The sequence below is a fragment of the Arachis stenosperma genome, chromosome 3 (genome assembly GCF_014773155.1).
Source record: "Arachis stenosperma cultivar V10309 chromosome 3, arast.V10309.gnm1.PFL2, whole genome shotgun sequence".
NCBI classification, from domain to species: Eukaryota; Viridiplantae; Streptophyta; class Magnoliopsida; order Fabales; family Fabaceae; genus Arachis; species Arachis stenosperma.
In genome coordinates, this window is record NC_080379.1 from 158,489,898 (window position 1) to 158,498,584 (window position 8,687).

At 29.2% G+C, this 8,687-nt stretch overlaps 1 long non-coding RNA gene across 1 annotated transcript; it reads left to right on the forward strand.

Moving 5' to 3' along the window:
* Nucleotides 1–360: 360 nt before the first annotated feature.
* On the forward strand, nt 361–3,592 carry LOC130970693 (uncharacterized). The gene is made up of 3 exons (XR_009082095.1): nt 361–380; nt 471–489; nt 3,437–3,592. It is a non-coding gene; the product is annotated as an uncharacterized LOC130970693 (long non-coding RNA).
* Nucleotides 3,593–8,687: the final 5,095 nt, after the last annotated feature.

Here is an 8,687-nt window from a genome sequence, read left to right on the forward strand (position 1 = left end):
ATATATACATCATTATTCACGCTACTCTTCTTCATTCTCACTTCTCTTCCTCTTTTACTGCTTTGCCCTCATCATACACATACATTATTGTTGCCGTCGATGTGGGTCTCCCTCTAATTTGTACCCCTTTCAATTATCACATTTTAGGGTTAGGGTTAGGGCTCTTCTTCTTCTTCTTCTTCTTCATGGAGTATACAGATCTGATCTGCTCTCAGTCACTGTTTGCCGGTGGAGCATCATCAAGATTCACAAGCTTTGTTAATTACACCTTTCTTTCACTTAGCTTGGTGGTTAGCCATGACTATGAGAATCTTGATGATGCTGCAGCAGCAATAAATGACTACTACACCACCTTCACGAGTTCATCACAATAAGCCTAAGTAAGTTCTAAATTACTTTTACTCTCTTCTAAAATAGTTAATTATTATCTGCAACTACTCATCCCTGTCTGTACGGTACTTTTACTTCAGGAATACATAGATATATGAGGTAACACTATCTCTCTTCTCCTATTCACTCACCTGATCCATCTCTTTCTTATCTTAGTTTCATTTCATCTTTTCTTACTCAAGTGTGATCTGATTCTAGCTATTTAATTATCTCATCTTTATTGTTTAGATTATCATCAAACAGAACAATGTTATAAGCACTTCTTGGTTTTTGTCTATCTCCATTAGAATGAGAAAGGTTTTTGTTTCTAATTATTTTTTTCTCTTTGTCTGCTGGGCTTAGTCTGTTGGATATATAATTTTTTTTTATCGTTCTTTGTTAATAGCTCATAAACCAAAAAAATTCCTTTTCCACGCTCTTGATTCTTGCGTTCCACTACGCTGTGTAGGCATTTCCATTATGTCTTTGTCCCCATTCCCATGGATGAATGATGCTGTACTTGTACGATCCATATGATGCTGCTAAAGGGATAAATGTTTTCATATAATTCTTTTGCATATATATTTACATAAAGGAGAAATAAAAATCATTTTTGCACCTTTACGTACTTTTTATTGCCTTGAATTATTCCATCCTTACTTTACTTTTCTAATATTTCTTTTTTACTCCCACCAGAAATTATATATATCAGCTTTATTTGGGAACGGCAATGTTTAGTAACAAAAAAGAATATTAACAAAAAATAATCTAAATTTGTTTTATTAATTAATAAATGTTAAATAAAATAAATTCGGATTATTTTTTTAATTTTTTTAACATTATCGATTTGGAAAATACTATTAACCTAGCAGATTTTGCTTTTGTTTTAATGTACATAATAATACTCATTAATTATTGGTTTTTGCTTCTTGCTGTCCCAATCACATTACCAATTTAATGTTGTACCAAAAGAAATCACATTACTATCGTAACTATACTTTAAACGTAAAATTTTCTAGGTTTGGATATGCCCATAATAAGTGATACGGTGATACCTATATAACATTTTCCAAAAAAGTGAATCTTTGAAAGTGAAACTCAATCAGAACCAGCTTGTGGCACACTCGTAGTATATCTGGAAAGGGGGGGAAAAGTAAAAATATGATAACTAACTTTTTTATCTGTAAATTAAACTTTAGGTTTGGATGTTTTGAAAGCAAGAAATAAATAATATAATGGTGTTTGTCAAATCTTATGGGATTTACTTCCATTTTTACTTTAAAAATGATATACATATTTGTGTGGAATTCAATAGCAATTGATTAACTTAAGATTCAAATACAAACAAAATAAATCTGTTAGAAGTATAATTTTTATTATTTTTTTATTTCTAAACTGAAAATCTCAAAGGAAAATTTTAAAAAAATTAAAATAACGTGTTAGAGATATAATTATAATTATTTATATATATTATTTGAGAAGACATGGTTAGTGATGAGTTTGAACTTCTCAGAGGTCTTAAGCTTAGCGAGAAATTTAGATTGAGGGAGAGAGAGTTTTAGAAGGAGAAGGAGGCGGTGGCAAAAAGAGAGCGGGAGAAGTGGTGAAAAGATCACATTTTGATAATTTTTAATTGTTGATCTTCCCGCAACCTCTTAATTGAGTATGGGGAGACTATGCCATTTGAGTTATTATTTATTGGCGGAGAGTCTATGCCATTTGAGCTATTACTCATTAGCAAAATTTAGAAAGATAGGAGACTCGAACCCGCAACCTCTTAATTGAGTATGGGAAGTCTATGCCATTTGGACTATTATATAAACTATATGAAACAATACCATAAAGATTTTGAGGATAACATGGTGTCTATTTGAGTAGTACATTTCTTTTTTCTTTTGGTTCAGGTTTTGTGAACGAAGAAATAATTCCATCAAATTAAAATGTAACCTTCTTCGCCTCTTGTAAAGAATACTTGTGATTCACACCAAAATATTTTGATAGACAAACTATTTTCAAATGATCTTATTATCAACAAAATTGAAGTCTTTTCACCAAATTTAATCGAGTAATTAAATGCTTAATTTAGTTATTCAAATTTTATGTATGAGTTAAAACTGCAAAATTTTTTATTGAATTAGAAATTAATATAATACACATTAGTTAATATAATGGAATAATAATTTAATTTACAATCAACTTAAATTGGTCTAATAATTAATTCACTCATCTGCTTATTTAAGTATCAAATGTTCGAATCCTGCCTTTTGCATTCAGTTGCAGATAACCAAAAAAGAATTTACACTTGAAATTTGTGAGATTATATTGAATATTTATTCAAATTTAATTAGTATGAGAATAAAATCTTAAATCACAAGTAGTAGTTGTTGTATATTTTCTATTATGATGAGGACATTCAATAGTCATATATCTAAAATTCATAAATATTAAATTTTTTGTTTGAATTTATTTTCGTTGGTTTTACTGTCCAATTTTTCAACAATATATAGCAAAATGAAAATTTTATATTTTTTAGTCAATTTTTCTAAAATTCGTTGATATTTTGATGCAAAATTCAAAACCATTTAGCATTTTAAATGACGTTTGATTATAGAATTTGCACCAAGACTGAAATAGCAATTCAGATAAAGAATTATTATCTGTCTCCACCCAAAAAAAGGGAGAAAAATTGAAGGAAAAGAACCATATAAATTATAGAAATGGAGAAAATTATGGATTGTCGTACAATAATAACACTTACACATACTTGGCATTCTTTTGAGGAGATCTGATTATTAGAGCAGAGTATAATTAAGAATATCGTCTCTTTTTTTTTCTTCTTCTTCTTTCAGTACACTAATTATATTATCTTACCCTTTAGTAAAGTGTTCCATGATTATTTTATGACTAAGGTATTAATTTAATTAATTCTATAACAAAATACATGAGAATAATTTAGTCCTCCAAAACTAAATATCTTTCTATTGAAGGATGATATCAAAAGAATAATTTTATTCCAGAAATTGATCATTTCAGTTGATTTGACTAATTAAAGTTGATATGGGTGTAGATAGGGTGACCAAGCGAACGGCTAAGAATTCGAATGAGGTGATGACTGCTTAGAGCTATTTTTTTCTGACCTTAATGATGGACAAGATGAAATTGCATGGTTAAATTATCACTAATTGAATTGATATGTGCTCTATTCTGTGCCAATAATATTCAAATAATGTCCTATAAATTTATGAAAATGGATTATTGTGGATGTTATTCTTGCTAGGTTACAAAAACTCTATTCAATATTTATATATGTAATAATCTTTCATTTAGTGATTTACTAGCTAGAACCCATGAATGTGCTTCGCTAAAGTATAGGTATATAATGAAAATATTAAATAATGTGAACAGTGAATATATTGGATGTTCAATTTAATAGGTATATAGATGATTATGTTTATTATTTTTAATTAGATGGTTATTCCTTTTGATTCGGTTTACTCATAAATAGTTAATAATGGGTGGATATTCAATTCATTAAGTGTGCGGATGATTATTCTAATGTTAGGATTTTAGGAAATAATTTGAGAGTGAATCAGAGTGTTTTTTTATTTTAGAGTAAAATATCGTTTTCGTCCCCAATGTTTGGGATAAATTCTATTTTTGTCCCTGACGTTTAAATCGTTCTATTTGTATCTCTAACGTTTGTAAAAGTGATTCAATGTTATCATGCCGTCAATTATACATCATGAACGCTTTAGTTTGAGTTTTAAAAATCTTTTCTTGAAATTAGAATACAAATGTCTGGAATAGAATCGATGATACACTCCGAAAAATAGCTTATTAGAAGTTGAAACCAATTCCTACAACATTTACATAATTCACTTTTCTAAGGATATAATTGAATCTAAACACAAATAGTGGGTATAATATTAAAATCAAACACATCTAAGTGAGAACTAATTGAGAATGAATATATCCAAGTAATAATAATTGAAAAATATAATCTAATTTGTTAGTATAATTGATAGTAGAATAACATTGAATCACTTTTATAAACGTTAGGGATACAAACAGAACGATTTAAACGTTAGGGATACAAATAGGACTTACCCCAAACGTTAGGGACAAAAACGATACTTTACTCTTTATTTTAACAGGCCAATTTTAGAGTTCATTATTCACATTGTTCATAAAAATTATTGTGTACCTACCAAAACCTTTATGTTATTTTGGGATGTAATTAATAATAAAGGCCAATATAATCATATCCATAGAGAAGCCAAAAGGGCTATATATTAGGCTATTAGCAATTTCAGCAAAGTAGTAAGCTAGGAGGAATATGAAATGAAATAAAGAAAATAGTATATATGAAAGAAAGAAAGAGAAGAAAAAGATTATGATCTTTTGTGCATATGACTTTGATAAGTGGATGTTGTTGAATAGTGAATAGAAAGAAAGAAAAGTGATGTTGATGAATGAAGCATCCGTGCAAATGAACTAACCAAGAATCTGTAATAAGAGACAAGTAGTACGCCGCAGAATCTTTAATCAGTGAATTGTGTTACCCTTATGCTACTGCAATAGTACAATAATTCAAACCACAAAAGCAACCAACTGGGCTCTACACCCTCTAATTTTCTCTATCATAATTGATTAAACACACACACAAAAGAAGAAACTACAACATCAATTTTAAAATATCTTCTTCCTCATGATTGAAATAAATAGTTATAAAAGGTGAAAATTAATGGATTTGTAATGCTAATACGATCCATTTGATATGACTCAATTCACATGTATGGATATTTTAGAGGGGGAGTGCTAATATACTGGATCATACAATCCTGGGACTAGAAATGTTTACAATCATAAGAATATCAAAATTTTCAAAAGATCTTATGAAGAAGTCTTGTATGGAGCGAAGTATTTTGTTCAACCCATCAACCTACAAAATATTGGTCAAAGTATTTTGATCACCTAAAATACATTCATTTAAGTATATAACAACGTAGCTTTCATAATTTACAGTTGAACAATGATTAAGGCTATATATATAGACAATTGAAATGAGCTGCAACATTTAAAAATATTTGTCATCTCATCCCACAAATAAATAAAGGTTTATTTAAATATTTCAAAATGTATATATATAAGATCTATATACCAAAGTTTAGCTTTATTTGTTTGTTCTTAATCTTGTTGTTAGCAAACTCAAAAAGAACATACATATAAAAGTTTGTGACCTGCTACATTTACATGTCGTTTTTAAATTTATCGAATGAATTATGTATAGCTCCGACCGAAAAAAGAAAAAAGAAAAGAAAAGAAAAGAAAAGCTTTATGTAACATTTTAAACAATAATTAGGGAATGGCAAAACAACCGATTTTGGGAAGATAGTTGGTTACTTAGTAATGCGTTGAAAGATGTGTTTTTAAGACTTTTTTTTGTCTCAAACTTTAAAGGATTTATTATAGAAGATTGTGGATTTTGGGATGGGTTAGAGTAAATTTGGAGTTTCTAATAGCAAAGAGAGTTATTCCGGTAAGAGTTGGAGCTAGTAAACCAACTTCATGAGAGGTTACAATCAAGCTAACAAATGAGAGAGAGAATGGATAGAGTGATCTGGAAATTTGGTAGATCAGGTATTTTTTCGACTAACTTCTTTGTGCAGGTGTTGCAAGCAGAAGTTCTTCCGAAGGAAGTCACAACCTATAGCTTCACTAGTGCTATTTGGAGAGGTTTCGTCCCACCAAGGATTGAGCTATTTTATTAGTTTGTGTTGGTAGGCAGGGTGAATACTAAGGATAGATTGTGTCGATTAGGTGTTATCGACCAGAATGATAATATGTGTGTGTTATGTTGTAAGTCTGTAGAGTATGTGTTTCATTTGTTTATTGGTTGTGAGCTCACTTAGAACAATTTAAACGTTAGGGACACAAATAAGAATTATCCCAAATGTTGGAGATAAAAACAATACTTTGCTCATTAACTTTATTATAAGTGTTTCATCTCTTAAGATAAGCATTTTAGAATGATTATAAGTGATGAGAAGAAACACTCCGATCCTCACTTTCTTTTAAGCTAATTTAATTTTTGGAATGAGTTAGACTCATATTTAACAAATTTGTTAGTCTTATAACAAAATCTTAATTATAATGCTAATACAACCCAATTGACAACGAGGATCCACCATAGGAAAGGTTCAGTCTTAGCCACTTAATATTGTTTGAGATACGATCCATGTGATACGCTGGAAAAAAAGGTTTCATTCTGGCGGATTTGTTGGTTGCATGCGAAAACGATTAACAAGGAAGTAAGGAATTTCTTCAAGTGATATATGTTTCACACATTGCATTTTTTTCTTTGCTTTCTCATTTAAGGGATAACTTTTATATTGTTCTTGTTATTCTTTCTATAGCGTAGTGGATGTAGCTCTCGCTTCACATTATTGAATGCTAGAGAGAACAACATGAATGCATTATTTATCACTTTCATAGGACCACACTATCCAATTATTGTTGGGTCGATATATATTACATTTGTATATTAAAATTAATCATTAATATAAAATAAATATTAAAATATAAATACATATTAAAAATAAATGAAATTATACATATATTTATATATAAATATATTGATGACTATTTTTAATGGTTAATTTTAATGTTCAAATAATATTTTTGATAGTACATATAATAGATATCCATGACCATGAGCCAATGACCCATCCATTCTATCCATGCTTTATTAGTTTTAGATTTATTTTAGTCTTTAAAGTTACAAATTTACTTTCTAAAGCTTCAAATTTTAATTTTTTAACCGCCAACATATATTACACTTTATAAGCCATTTTTCTTCTTCATATAACAATTCTACGTACTTGTTTGAAATGTTAAGTAGTGATATTTGACATTAGCTTGAGTTAAAATCTAGGTTCTATGTACAGATGGTTTTCTGAATAATTTTTTACATTGAAAAGGCATAAATCCTTTTTTCTCTTTTTGAGATTTGCTTCGAACTTTAATTTTGCCGCATATATATATGAAGTATCAACTCTCTTTGGCAATCACCTAGCTCTTGGTTGAAGCTAATGACACCAAGGTCCAATTTGGGGGAAGTTGATTTCATGTGTGTTTTTCTTTTTTTTTTTAACAAAAAAAAAAACTAAATTTCAAAGATGAAAGAAACGAGTATAAGGGCGACAAAACCAGCAACACTACAACAATGCGCTAAATAATTTTTTTATTGTAACTGAAAAGAAAATAAACAACAATCAAAAAAGAAAAAATAAATAAGAAATTGTTTAAAAAAGATAGTTCTAGTTAATACTACTCTAAAACTTTTTTTAAGGTAACGGAAGTTTTACTTGAGGAGAAAGGGTCCTTATTGCAGTCTTTGCTATGATATCTCTTACTGTGTTTGCATTTCTCAAGATTAATTGGAGATCAGCACGCTATTTTCAAGACTACAACAAATTCGAGTTGAGGCAACCCTTTAAAAATGTTGCCTATAATAAGGGAAATTGTTGCTTTTGATAAAAGACAACACTTTTCGACAAAAAGCAACGCTTTTTGGAGGTTGGCTATACGGTCGTTACCTTTGGTCTAAGACAACGTTTTTGTGTATTAAAGGGAATCCTTTTTACGGCAACCTTCAAAAAACGTTGCCTTTTCTGCAAATAAAGCAACTCCGCAAAAAGGTTGCCTTAGAGCACCCAAACACAACGCTTGAGATGAGATGTTTTGGTAACACTTTTTACGAGTTGTATTTTCTAATACATAAAGCAACACTTGTCCAAAATTTTTTAAGTTGCCTTTTCATATACTTAAAGCAACACTTGTGCAAATTTTTTCTAGTTGTGTTTTCATATACCTAAAGCAACCGTTGGCCAGGTTTTTTTAAGTTGCCTTTTTCATATACCTAAAGTAACACTTGTCCAAGTTTTTTTAAATTGTCTTTTTTATAGACCTAATGCAACACTTATATAAGTTTATTTGCAGTTGTCTTTTTTTAATACCTAAAGCAACACCTTATTGAATTTCTCTTAGGTTCTCTTTTTTAATATCTAAAACAATATATTTTTTACCTTTGTTATATTTATATGACATTTGAAGGATATATAACACCCACATTTGAATAAGCTAATAATATATATTGCATATATATAGAAAGGTCTTCCAAGTGCCTATTAACATACTTGCTAAGTTACCAAGTCAAATAAATAATAAACATAAGACATAAGTAAGCAAAATACATGTTTTTCTGATGATGAACTTAATAAACAAAAAAGAAACTAAGTTTTTCACTTGAAACTAAA